The sequence below is a fragment of the Panthera onca genome, chromosome A3 (assembly GCF_046562875.1).
Source record: "Panthera onca isolate mPanOnc1 chromosome A3, mPanOnc1 haplotype 2, whole genome shotgun sequence".
NCBI lineage: Eukaryota > Metazoa > Chordata > Mammalia > Carnivora > Felidae > Panthera > Panthera onca.
The window spans coordinates 75,586,597-75,600,653 of NC_138341.1; the positions used below are offsets into that span (position 1 = coordinate 75,586,597).

Genomic DNA, 14,057 nt, shown 5'->3' on the forward strand with positions numbered 1-14,057 from the left:
AGAATAATTTTTTAAGTTTATTTATTTTGAGAGAAAGAGAGAGAACGAGCACGCTCACACCCGAGCACAAGCGGGGGAGGGGCAGAGAGAGAGGGAGAGAGAATCCCAAGCAGGCTGTGTGCTGTCAGTACAATACCGAACACGGGGCTCCATCTCATGAACCGTGAGATCATGACCTGAGCCAAGATCAAGAGTCCAAGGCTTCACCGACTGAGCCACCCAGGTGCCCCAAGTTATAAAAATAATTTTTTAAACGGATATAGTAACACATGCACTTCTTGATTAACATGTTAAGTTGCAAGATCTAGCAGCAGGTCTGATTGGTACTGTAATTTCCAAGTAGTGGTGAGCATAAGCATTTCAACGTGTCCGCCTCGACTCTAACGTGATATGAAAATACCTGTGTTTGCTGCTGGTGGGGAATGCCATAGCTACTGCCCAACACTGCTATGGTTAAAGCCTACATTCTTTGTTTTTTTTTTTAAACATTTCATTTATTTTCAAGAGACGGGGACACAGTGTGAGGGGGGAGGTGCGGAGAGAGAGGGAGACAGAATCCAAAGTAGGCCTCAGGCTCTGAGCTGTCAGCACAGAGCCCCCGATGTGGGGCTCGAACCCACCAACACAGAGATCGTGACCTGAGCCGAAGTCTGACTCTTAACCGACTGAGCCACCCAGACACCCCAAAGCCTACATGCTTAAAAAAGCAACTGTATTCCAGTTAGGGGTTGGTGACGATAAAGATGAAATTTTTTTCCCATCCAAGTTCACAGATAATTTGACTGCTGTCCACTGGACTCCTTAGGCAGCACTGTCACTGAGTGACTGACTACTTAAAGGTGGCCTCATAGGCAAAAGCCTGACGTCCTCCTATCCCAGACCTAGGACCGAGCTCACTTGGAGACACTGAAGAAAGCATGTGCTGAATTGAATCAAATACTTCTGGGCTCCCACCGTGGGCGAGGCACGGATAACACACTATGCCCGCGTCCCTGTCCAGCTCACTCCTGAAAGTTCGGGGCTTTTCATAGAGGGGCTTTATTTTCATGAATATATATTTGGAAGCAGAGAGGTGTTAGATAACAGACCCTGCGCCTGCTAACGGGAGACCTGTGCAGTGGCAGGAAACGTTCAAGAACAGTTCATCCTTATGAAAATATCCTCCCTCTGACACCAGCCAGCCCGGGAGACGCGGGAGGGGGCAGTCGGAAATGAATCTCCATTTGAGAATGAGCCAATTATTTCAGTGAGGCGGTTTCACTCCTGCCCCCGCCATGGCTGAAATAAAACACCGGTGAGGTGTTATTGCACGGGCTTGTCCTCGCATCCCAGCTCAGGTTGCCCCCCAGGGCCGGTCTGGAGGGGGCGGAGGGTCCCGGCTTGGGAGCAGCGCTCGGTCGCACAGGCGCCTATTAGCCCACCTGGCACCTGGGCAGTCTTCAGGACCCCCTGCCCCGCTTTGCCCCTGCCAAATCGTGCCCAATGTACTCAACATTAACTGAACAGTCATATTGCTCAGAGGAGCAAGACAGGATAGTAGTTACAGGCTCAGACTTTGCCAGCAGACCTCAATTCAACTCCTTCCTCTGCCACTTTAGTCATTCAACCTCTGTGCACCACGGAGTACCCACTTTACCATCTATAAGATGGGCCTAAAAATAGTATCCACACTGGGGAGTTGTCGGGAAAATCAGTGAGATCCTGATTCTAAAGCCCCTTGCTCAGTGTTAGCACATAGTAAACATGCAATGAAGGACAGCTGCTATTTACAAATGAACAAAAACCTGGTTTTGAGCTCCTGCTGGAGCAAGGCACCTGTGGGATTCTGGGCCATTTCCATGTTCAAGGATGGGCAAGGGTTGGAAGGGAGAAATTACTCAACTGGTTAATTTTTTTAAGTGTATTTGCTTATTTTGAGAGAGAGAGTGGGAGAGGGGCAAAGGGAGAGAGAGAGAATTCCAAGAGGACTCTGCACCGTCAGCACAGAGCCCTACGTGGGGTTTGAACTCAAGAACCGCGAGAAAGGCTCAGTCCATGACCCCAAAAGGGTGCTAGAAACTCCAAGGAAGCACCAGGCCTCCAGTGTTTGGCCGTGCCCCAGCTGCCTTCCAGCTGCCCACACCACAGACCCAGGGGTGGGAGGTGCAGGGCTGGGGGCTGGCGTTTGTGAGTTCCTGCGGTAGAATGCCACTTTTTGTGTGCGTGTACAGATGAGCACTTTATTGGGAAGAGGACTTTCCTCACCATTTCCAATGGGATCTCAGAGCCCTGTAAGTAGGAATCACTGCTCTTCAGATTAGCAGGGTTTTCAGACTACTCTGCAAATACCAGTCCCTTGTCTGCAATAAGACTTCATTTGCCACCCGTGGCTGTCACCAGAGGGGGCCGGAATCAATGGGCATTGGTGGATTCTGAATATTCCTACATATTTTGGCTTTTCCCAGAAATCTCACTGTCTCACCTGGGGGAGCTGGAGGGAGAGATGCTAAACACAAAGCCTCGGAGGCCTTCGCAAGCACAGCTAAGGCAGGTAAGGAAGGCTCAGCCAGACCTCATTCTGTCTCGCTGATGTCTTGCCCTCTATCCTAATTCTCCCTGTTGTACAAACCCCACGTCAAGACCACCTTTTCAAAGGAGGCTTCCTTGCCCCCCGGACACACAATATTTCCTCCCTCTCAACCTATGTGCCCCATTTTGTTTTGTTTTCCATAGCTTTACACAGCTTGGTTCTGTTGCCCAACTAGCCCATTAACTCCTAGATGACAGAATGGTGTCCTCCTCTCTTCTTCCCCCAATACAGCCTGGCACAGAGTCAGACATAGGGTAGAAGTGCCTTAAATACACCTTAGACTGATACTTTGGGAAAATAAGTATATTTGTTTCATTGACCAGAATGGGATGAGATCGAATTGAGTTGAATTGCTGGTGGGCATCATCAGTATTGTCAATGTCTCAGATTAAATACGAGCTGGAAAAAAAAATCTAGTAGAAACTACAGATTCCTTAAGAACAGCCCTATCCCCAGCCACATCCCAAATAGCCACAAAGTCTGTAACACGTTGAGCATCCGAATTTTCCCAATGAGAAGCACACCTGTTATTCAGAAGGAGAAAACCTCAGTAATTGAATGTATTTACATTTTCTTAGTTTTAGCTTCTACCCCTTACCAGATGAGTCTCCTTCCCCTAAACCCCAAAGTTATGACTAAACTCATGGGGAGAACGGGCTTGGGATGACCCAGAGGTATATTCACCAACCCATTGAGGGTGAAATGGCCCCCATGACTTCAGGAGTAATTTTCTCATGTGAGTACAAATGTGTGTATTCATCATTCCCTATGAATATAAGTACACAGGTCTTTGTGTGTATCCTCATGTGTATGTGTGGGGACAGGTATTTGCCTATATATACATTTATTTATATATGTGTGTGTATACATTCCTGTTTGTTTCCGTGTGTGTGTGTGTGTGTGTGTGTGTGCATGTGTGTGTCTCCACATACCCTTGGAACAAGACCCTAAATTAAAGTCTTTCTAAGACTCCAAAATGGATCACTCAATAATCTTGTGGGCTTAATTTAAGACTTCCCCATGAGGAAATCTCGTTTTATGAAATGCTCATGGATTTCACGGTCTGAATCTGTTCTTCATCTGTGCCAATCTCTTCATGGGGCCTTTTCCCCGGGTCTGCCCTCGTCCCGGCTCTGGCTCCAGCCCTCCTCCTCTTTGCAACAGTCTCAGCTTAAGACAAGGAACCCTTACCCACCCGTATCACACCTTGCATCCATGTTAGACTATTTTTGTTCACTCTTTAGTGCTAACTTATTGCTGAAAACGATATATTTTTATTGTATGCCTTATGTAGTGAGTGCACGTCCTTTGAGGAGGAATGTGTTTGCTGGTAGTGCAATCTGCTGAGAATCAAGTGTCCTCATAGGCCTCTGTAAGTATTTATCAAATGCCAGAAGTATGAAGGAAGAGGAGGCTTGAGTGTCACAGCCATAGGTGGAGACGATTGTGTTCATAGCTCATCGCAGACCCACTCAGAGAAGAACCTGAACTTCCGGGGTCAATGCTCGGTCAATGTGCCCGGTATGGCTGGGAATATATACTCAACAGTATGTGATTTCTTGCCCTATGTACCTCCCTGGGTGTGTGCATATGTCTGTGTGTGGGGCGGGGGGTATGCGTGTGATGGGCAACACCCCATGATGTCTGGGTTTTCAAATACTCCCAGGGTCTGGATATTGACTTTGGCCAACATGGATTAAATGTGGAGAAAGTTCAGCTTATGGACTCTAAAATAGTGAGTCCTATGTGGTCAGAAGCTCAAAGGAGCACTTTCAAAAACCCAGATCATGCCGGCTCTCGTGGGGGATCCAGCATTTATTTCCAGCCACCTGCTGGGACAGGGTGAAGGGTCTTTGGGATGCTGTACATGATAGGCTAGATATTAAAAAAGGAGGGTGTGGCAGAAATGGAGGAGAGGATGACTCAGAAACATTTGTTTGCAACTATAGCCCTTACATCCATTTTGCAAGCTCCTCTCAGGCAGCATTAATTCTGGACGAACAAACTTGTAACAACACTGAGAGTTTACCAAATGGTTCATGGATAGAGTTACATTTAGCCTTCACAATAACCTCATGAGGCAGCTGTTCATATGAACCCATTTGCAGAAGAAGAATGAAATATTGTCCTAATTTAGGCAGTCCCAAGGAAGCCTTGAGCCACCATGGCATGGACCAGGGAAAAGAATACAGCTCCCTTAAGGGTGGGGAATTGTCCCAGCTGGGTTGTGGCCTATGGTGGACAGCATGTAGGCAATGTCTGCGGTACAGTGGGTACTGGGGCACTTAGGATGGATTCCCCACGACTATGTGAGCCGAGGAGCTCTAGTCTAGGGGGTGGCAGGAATTGGGGAAAGTACTATCCAAAGCCAGATAGAGGGCAGCTCAGAGTTCCAGAGGCTAAGATCTATCAGAGTTACTCCAGCCAGTGGCTGTGGATGTGGGAACAGTGTCTGCCTGCCCCCCTTAAGGTGAGAACGCAGATATTAAGGGCCAAGGCAGGGAGGCTGGGGTTTAGGACAGGTATTCAGATCCAAGAGAAAATTGGATTGCTAAGAGGAAAGCCAAATGATCAATTATCAATTGCTGTGTAGCAATCACTCCAAAACTTAGTGGCTTAAAACAACAGCAATCATTTATTTTACTCATGAATCTGCGACTGGGACAGGGCTTGGCAGGGATGGCTCATCTCTGCTCCTTGTGTATCAGCCGGGACAATTTGACTAGAGTTGGAAGATCCACTTTCAAGATGGTGCACTGGCATGTTGGCAAATGAGTGCTGGTTGCTGCTTGGAGCTTAGCCAGATCTGGGGCAGGGGAGTGGGGGAGGACTCAGCTCTTTTCCACAGGGGCCTCTCAACAGGGCTTCCTTACAGCTTGGTGGCTTGTTCCAAGAACTAGTGTCCCAAGAGAATAGGGCAAAAGCTGTATTGCCTTTCCCGACCTAGCCTCAGAAGTCATATGATGTCATTTCTGCCATTATTACAAGCCTATTACAGATTTAAGGGGAAGAAACATAGACCACCACCCTCTTCATACACACACACACACACACACACACACACCTCAACAAGAAGACTATCAAAGACACAGTAAAAGAAGGGTACATGGGATTGAGATATTGTTGTTGCATTCTTTAGAAAATCAAATCTGCCACACAAAGGTAAATTACTCATACTACTGCCATCATCCCTTTTCAACAAATATTTTTTTGAGAACTTACCATCTGCTAACCGAACCAGAGGACCCAGTCCCTGCTTTCAAGAAGCTCACAGACTGATAGGTAAGATGTAAAGGGGTTATCAAGAAAGCAGGGATAGAAGGAACATACTTCAACATCACAAAGGCCATATATGAAAGACCCACAGCTAATATCATCCTCAATGAGGAAAAACTGAGTTTTTCTCCTAAGGTCAGGAACACTACAGGGATATCCACTCTCACCTCTGTTGTTCAACATAGTACCAGGAGTCCTAGTCTCAGCAATCAGACAACAAAAAGAAATAAAATCCATACAAATTGGCAAGGAAAAAGTCAAACTTTCACTGTTCGCCGATGACATGATACTCTATGTGGAAAACCAAAAAAAAAAAAAAAAAAAAAAACTCCACCAAAAAATTGCTAGAACTGAAACATGAATTCAGCAGAGTCGCAAGATATAAAATCAACATGCAGAAATCTGTTGCATTTCAATACACCAACAATGAAGCAACAGAAAAAGAAATCAAGGAATCGATACCATTTACAATTGCACCAAAAACCATGAGATACCCAGGAATAAACCTAACCAAAAAGGTAAAAGATCTCTATGTTGAAAACTATAGATCGCTAATGAAAGAAATTGAAGAAGACACAAAGAAATGGAAGAATATTCCATGCTTATGGATTGGAAGAACAAATATTGTTAAAATGTCGATACCACCCAAGGTAATCTACAGATTCAGTGCAATCCCTACCAAAATAGCACCAGCATTCTTCACAGAGCTAGAACAAACAATTCTAAAATTTGTATGGAACCAGAAAAGACTCCAACTAGCCAGGGTAATACTGAAAAAGAAAACCAAAGCTCGAGGTTTCACAATTCTGGACTTCAAGCTGTATTAGAAAGCTGTAATCATCAGGCAGCATGTTACTGGCACAAAAACAGACACATAGATCAATGCAACAGAATAGAGAACCCAAAAACGGACCCACAAATGTATGGCCAACTAATCTTTGACAAAGCTGGAAAAAACATCCAACGGAAAAAAAGACAGCCTCTTCAGCAAATGGTATTGAGAAAACTGGACAGAGACATGCAGAAGAATGAATCTGGACTACTTTTTTACACCGTACACACACACACACACACACACACACACACACACACACAAAATCAAAATGGATGAAAGACCTAAATGTGAGACAGGAAACCATCAAAATCCTAGAGGAAAACACAGGCAGCAACCTCTTCGACCTCGGCCACAGCAACTTCTTACTAGACATGTCTCCAGAGGCAAGGGACACAAAAGCAAAAATGAACTATTGGGACCTCATCAAGATAAAAAGCTTCTGTACAGTGAAGGAAACAATCAGCAAAACTAAAAGGCAACTAATGGGATGGGAGAAGATATTTGCAAACGACATATCTTTTACATGGCTAGTATCCAAAATCTATAAAGAACTTCTCAGACTCAACATCTCAGAAACAAATAATCCAGTGAAGAAATGGGCAAAAGACATGAATAGCCACTTTTCCAAAGAAGACATCCAGATGGCCAACCGACACATGAAAAAATGCTCAACATCCCTCATCATCAGGGAGATACAAATCAAAACCACAATGAGATACCACCTCACACCTGCCAGAATGGCTGACATTAACAACTGAGGCAACAACAGATTTTGGCGAAGATGCAGAGAGGATCTCTTTTGCACTGCTGGTGGGAATGCAAACTGATGAGCCACTCTGGAAAACAGTATGGAGGTTCCTCAAAAAATTAAAAATAGAACTACCCTATGGCCCACAATTGCACTACTAGATATTTATCCAAGGGATACAGGTATGCTGTTTCGAAGGGATGTAGACACCCCAATGTTTGTAGCAGCACTATCAACAATAGCCAAAGTATGAAAAGATCCCAAATATCCATTGACTGATGAACGGATTAAGAAGATGCGTTATGTATATACAATGGAATACCACCCGGTGATGAAAAAGAATAAAATCTTGCCATTTGCGACCACGTGGATGAAACTAGAGTGTATTAGGCTAAGTGAATAAGTCAGTCAGAGAAAGACAAATACCATATAATTTCACTCATGTGGAATTTAAGAAACAAAACAGATGAACATAGGGGAAGGGAAGGAAAAATAAAATAAGATAAAAACAGAGAGGGAGGCAAACCATAAGAAACTCTTCAATACAGGGGACAAACTGAGGGTTGCTGGAGGGGCGGTGGGTGGGTGGGGGCATGAGCTAAACGGGGGATGGGCATTAAGGAGGGCACTTGTCAGGATGAGCACTGGGTGTTATATGTAAGTGAGGAATCACTGGATTCTACTCCTAAAGCCAATACTACACTGTATGTTAACTAACTTGAATCCAAATAAAAATCAAAAAAAAAAAAGAGGGGTGCCTGGGTGGCTCAGTTGGTTAAGCGTCCGACTTCGGCTCAGGTCATGATCTCACGGTCCGTGAGTTCAAGCCCCGCATCGGGCTCTGTGCTGACAGCTCAGAGCCTGGAGGCTGTTTCAGATTCTGTGTCTCCCTCTCTCTCTCTCTGCCCATCCCCTATTCATGCTCTGTCCCTCTCTGTCTCAAAAATAAATAAACGTTAAAAAAATTAAAAAAAAAAAAAGAAATCAAGGGGTTATGGTACCATGAGATGGTGTAATGGTGGGAATGAGTATAGGAAGGTGACGTGGGGACTGGAACAGGGCCGCAGCCCCAACCTGGGGGAGGAAGAGTGTCAGGAAAGTTTTCCAGAGAAAGTAACATCTCATCTGAGTCCTGAAAAATAAGGGGTGTGGGAATGAGGGAGAGGTTTCCAGGGAGAGGCAACAGCACATACAAAGATCCACAGGAGGGAAAGATACCCCTCAGCTTTGCTGCAGTGACAAACAACCCCCAAATCTCAGAGGTTTACAGCCACGCACATTATTTCTCGCTCATATTAAATGCAGGCTGCAGGCCAGCTGTGACTGTGCTTTGAGCTGGGGCTCCGCTCCATCTTCTCTTTCATCCTGTAACACAAGCTGGAGTGACACCTGTCTGGGGGCATGAGAGCAAAAGAAGAAAGAGTCCTGGTAGCAACGTACAATGTCTCTAAAAGCTTCTGTTCATCCACTCGCATTTATTAGTCGACCCTGTCATGTGGCCAAGCCCAGGGCCAATGAGGCAGGGACATAGGCTTCTCCCGTAAAGGAATAAGTGGGTGGTGATGAATATGTATGACCGGAGTGGAAGAGCCCATGGAGATCACTCGGGATGGCTGAAGCCGGGAGGAAGCAGTGGGCAGCTGGATATATGCGCAAAGTCCCATGACAAAGGACCTCAGAAACCATGCTAAAGCGTCTAAATTTCATCCTGAGGTTAACAGGTGCCATTAGAGGAATGTAAACACGGAGTGGCACAATCATATCTGTGCTCTAAATTGGTGGCTCTGGCTGATTCTTGATAGAAGGGTTAGAAAAGGCATCACACTGGGGAGTGGGGAGAAAGGAAACAATATTTGTTTAGTGCCTTTTATGTGCCGGGCACCAAGCCTCCACATTCCATAGAAGACTAGAATAGTAGCCCACCCATCACCTCATTCTTCCATGTCTGGACTCACAGTCTCTGCAGATCAGGCACTGGGCCATACAGTCCCTCCCCGCCCTCCCCCACGCAACATCACCAACTGGAGTGGGAATCACCTGACCAAAGATGAGCCTAAGATTCTCCACCCCCCTCCATCCTTCTGTCTTCCTCTTCTTCTCCTCCTGTCCTTTCCCTCTCCCTCCCTCTATCCCCTGAGTTCTGAAGGGGGGGGGGTCGGTGGGCAGAGATTTCAGAGTGCCTCCCGAGTGGCTGAACGAGGGACTCAATGAAAAACGAGGGAAGTATTAAAAGGAGTAGCAACAGGGAAAGCTTCTCTTCAGAGAGAAAACAAGGATGCTCAGATGGGAGCGGAGGAGAGATGACTCTGCCATCGGGAGGGAGGAAAAGCCTTGATTTCTAACTACTGTCCAGTTTCTGGTTCCATCCCTATTAAGGACAATGGGGTTCCCTGCCCTTGAATCCATGTGCTACCCCTGAATCCTTACAATAAATTTATTCTTTTGTTTATTCTATTAGTCCGAGTGGATTTCTGTGATTTGTACCTCAAAGTACCTTGACTAAGATATTTTAATTCTCTGAGTCCCCCTAAGTTCACCCCAGGCATAATGGGGCCATGAATCCATCCAGACTTTACCAGCTTGGGACCACGGCTGCTGTACGGCCTGCCCTGGTCACAGTGGGCTCCTGCCCGGCAGGGGCTCACAAAGACCGAAGCTCACGAGCCCCAGGGTCCGGTGGTTGAAACCTCAGGAGGGCAGAGATGGCTTTTCCTAGAACCTAGAGCCGTCTTCCTGACACCTGCAATGAACTCTCAACCACTGGGAGCTGGAAGTGCCCAGGGAGTGGAACTTGGAGTGGAAAGGACTGGGGGTAGGTGGGGAGAGCTTACTGGTAAAGCTGCCCCAGTGAAGTGGGTCAAAGCCAAATGGCGGGAGGAAAGAACTCAGGTTTTCCATAGCTGCTGGACTTGTACTTAACCTCTCAGAGCCTCAGGGTCACCACCTGTAAAATGGAGCTGTAGGTGGGCCTGGTGCATGGAAGAATCATGAGATTATGTGAGATACCACAGTGCCCGGCATATAATAGCCATTCAGCAAATTCTTCCTATTATTATTATCCTATTATCTTGCTATTATAGAGGAACTAAGGGCAGTAAGGCTTATGGTTTATAGTATGGGTTTTGGCATCAAGGACTGAAACTTCAGAGGCTTTTTTTTACCAGCCGCATGGCTGCATTGGTCGAGTTGTTTAACCTCTGAGCCTGTCTCCTCCTCTGTAAATGCTGATAATACCCATTTTATAGGGTTATTGGGAACCAGAGGTTGCATTAACTTTATCCCTAATCCCAAATGCAACTGTATTCAATTCAACAAGAATTTGTTGAATGCTTACTGTGTGCCAAGCACCGGGTCATTATTCTCATTTTACAAATGAGCAAAATAGGCTCCAAGATTGAGTAATTTACTGAGGTGGTGGGTCTGGACCAAGGGCTCAGGCCTGTCTGATGACAAAGCCTGTGCCCACTGCCCTACTCACCCTGCTTTCCCCAAATGTGAGCATTTACTAACAGTGCAACTATACTAGAATGATTGGAACAGAGACGGCAACTGCCAAAGGGCCCACCACACCTGTCATCACAAACCCGAATGCCACAGTGCTACCAGAGGACATCTATTTGAGGCTGACATTGACCTGGTCCCTCTGCAGCAGCCTCGCGCACAGGTTGTCCTAAGCTATGTGCCCTCCCCAGCAGGGCTGTATCTTGTTTCTACCTACTTTAGCAGAGCATTTGCACAGCACTGTGCATAAATTAATTAGCACACATTCTTCTATAAGAAACAGCCCCTGGATTTTAGCCTTAATTCACAGAGACAACAAAATAAAGTATTGGATTTCCAAGTTAAGAACAATCTGACTTTTTTCAGGTTCCCTTTCAAGAAATGCAGAACTTGATGGAAAACGGTGTGTGACTGCTTTCAATGGCTGGGTGAGAGTGCCCTCTTGCTCAGGTGCTACCCAAATCAGGAGAGCCAAGAGCAGGCACCAGCCAGGGGGAGGGGCTATCACTGATGAGCGGGACTGATGCATTGTAATTAATGCTAATAAAAATAGATACTGCAGGAGAGAGTAGTGCCAAGCCAGGAATCCCTACTCCCGGATAGAATTTCTCACAGGTAATGGAAAGAAGAAGAAGGAAAAAAAAAAAAAAGTCACTTCTTATAGGAAACCTGATCTACACGTTGCCTACAGAGGATTTTTGTAAAGTAACTAAGGAAATGCAACTAAAGACAGCAGCCCCAGAAAAATTAGACTAACTCTGCGTTGAAAACTTTCTTTCCTGCAACCCAAGGGAACCTGGTAACGCCATAGGCAGTCAGATAACACTCAGAATTTCTAAGAGCAGCGCGTTTAGTCTGCAGCTTCTATGCAGCTCTAAGGGGACTCCAACACCCAGTGCTTCTGGTTGGAGGAAGCCGACACAACGCTGAGACTTCCCCTACGAAGAAGAGGAGAGCTAGGAGGGAAGACCGGGAGAGAGGGGGAGGAAAGGGGCCATTTTCCTATTGGCCTGGTACTTCGCAGTTGCTGCTGTCAGTCAAATCCCACTGGTCATTCTGCCGTCCATTCAAACATTCCCCAGGCGCCCACGGTGTGCAAGGCAGATCCAGATTCTCCGGGAGGGGGCGATGGGATAAAAGGGTGAAAAGCTGGTATCTGTGCCCCAAGGATGGTGTGATCAGACCATGGCAACCTAGTGCGCCTCCGAGGGAGCGCGCCCCACTTCTAGTGGCCTCTCTGGCAGCGCAAACGTCCGGTTAGTGGTGGGGGAAGTGGGTAGGGAGGAACCAGCGGGCCTTCCCGGCGCCCTCTGGCTGGTCCACTAGAGGCCTGGGGGGAACTGCGACTCACCCAACGACCTGGACTCTGAGACCTGCCGCTTGGGGGCGCTCGCGGGCAGACCCTGCCGAAGGCACGTTTAGGGACGAAAAGGACCTCTGAGGCTCCTACGAAAAGAAAAATACCAAAAAGAAAAACCGGGCGGCGGATTCAGGCGGCTTCCTGAACCCAAAGCCGAGAGTCTGACCGCCTCCCCCGGATGCCCGGCCCGCCGTGCCCGCGCCCCAACCTCTCCCCAGGCAAAGGGGCCCGGCGTCCCCTGCCAGCCCGGGAGGGAGCGTGGCGCGGGCAGGAAGGGACCCCAGCACTGAGCCGTGACCGCGGGCGGGGACAGCAGGGCCGGGCGTCGTCGGGCCGCGGGCAGCGCCCCTGGCCTGGGTACCCGCCTCGGGTCCCGCTTGGTCCCCGCTCGGTCCCGGCGCCTCCGCGGGCCGAGTCACCGGTTTACCGACCTCCAAACCGGCCCCGAGCCCTAGTTCTCGCTCTTTCGTTTGAACAAGAGCCCCTGTGAGCCCGTGCGACCTCCAACCCGTTGTCTCCGGAGGGCCCTCTAGACTGCCCCGTGGGTCCTGAGCAAAAGCCCCAGAGAAGGACGGTGCTACCCCAGCCTTTGTGACCGTGCAGGCATGTGCGGCGCCGGCGACGCCCGGAGTCGCGTCGTTACGGGACGGCTGCGGCCGGGATCCCAGTGCCCGAAACCTTGCCCTGGCTGGGGGCGCCGTGGGGACCACTTTCTGAAATGGAGATTCACCTGAGCGGAATGCCTGCGCCTTGACTGCCCCCAAACGCTGGGCAACACAGACCGCCATGGGGTGCTGGGTTTTGCCAATACCCCCTCGGGTCCGCGAGGCAGCCACGCAGCCTGACGGGGCGAAGGGCCCGGCGGCTGCGGCGGCGGGGAGGCGCCCGGAGTCTCAGCGCACACCAGCCCTGCTCCGCTAGCCCGCTTTCAACGAAACTGGCCTCCGAGGCCCGAGCCAGAGGCCGGGTCTCTCAGCGAGTTTGCTGCGGGAACAGCGGGCTCTGGGATTGCGGACGCCCGCTACAGTCCCCCCAGCCACCCCGGGGAGGCGACGCCCCAGAACCCAACCCGGTGCGAGCTGCGGGGAGGGCCTGAGGCGGCAGGGCCAGGGCCAAACTCTGCCCAGGGGATTCCTGCAGCCTTTAAAGCCTGGAAAAAAAAAATAAATAAATAAAGATTAAAAACAAAACAAAAAAAAGCTTCTGGTCTTCTGGTTTTGCATGGAGCACCCCCCACCACCACCACCACCGTCCCCTCCTCTGCTGGTGGAAATAGCCTACAAGCAGCTGCTCCTTAGATCACCCTCTTCTTTCCAAATTGGCCTCAACCCAAAGTCAGAGAAGCCCTTTGGGGGCTGGTGCGGCTGCTTTCTCCCTTTCCCAAAAGTTCTGCTAGTGGGTAATGTACTGGCCCTGGGCTGGGTCATCTGTGGGGGCCCAAGGGCTTTGTGCTGGGGAGCTTCCAGCCCAACTCCAGACATAAAGGCCCCAGACTGTCCCTGACCAAGAGTCAGGGGCAAAGGCATTCTGTCAGAGTGAGCTCATTGGAGCACACCCATCCACCTGTGCTGCTGCCTTCCAGACAGTCCCATCCCAGGGGACTGCCAGCACACTTTGGAGGTCAAAGGAGACATTTCAGTGAGTCCCAAATTTCCACGTGTCTGCTAAAGTTTTCTCCTTCCCAGCCATGGAGCTTCTCCTATTTGTGCTTGAAGAGATGGCAAATGCAGGCCTCCCCAGCATGTCTCAGGGAAAGAAAGAATATGGG

General features: G+C 48.6%; 1 protein-coding gene and 1 long non-coding RNA gene across 3 annotated transcripts in view; both read right to left on the reverse strand.

Annotated features, from left to right (window-relative positions):
• Positions 1 to 14,057, reverse strand: part of SIX3 (SIX homeobox 3) — a 96,140-nt gene that overhangs the window by 13,720 nt on the left and 68,363 nt on the right. The window lies entirely within an intron of this gene.
• Positions 8,884 to 12,851, reverse strand: LOC144615916 (uncharacterized). Its single transcript, XR_013554629.2, has 3 exons — positions 12,721 to 12,851; positions 12,281 to 12,375; positions 8,884 to 9,252 (listed from the first exon to the last, which is right to left on the reverse strand). It is a non-coding gene; the product is annotated as an uncharacterized LOC144615916 (long non-coding RNA).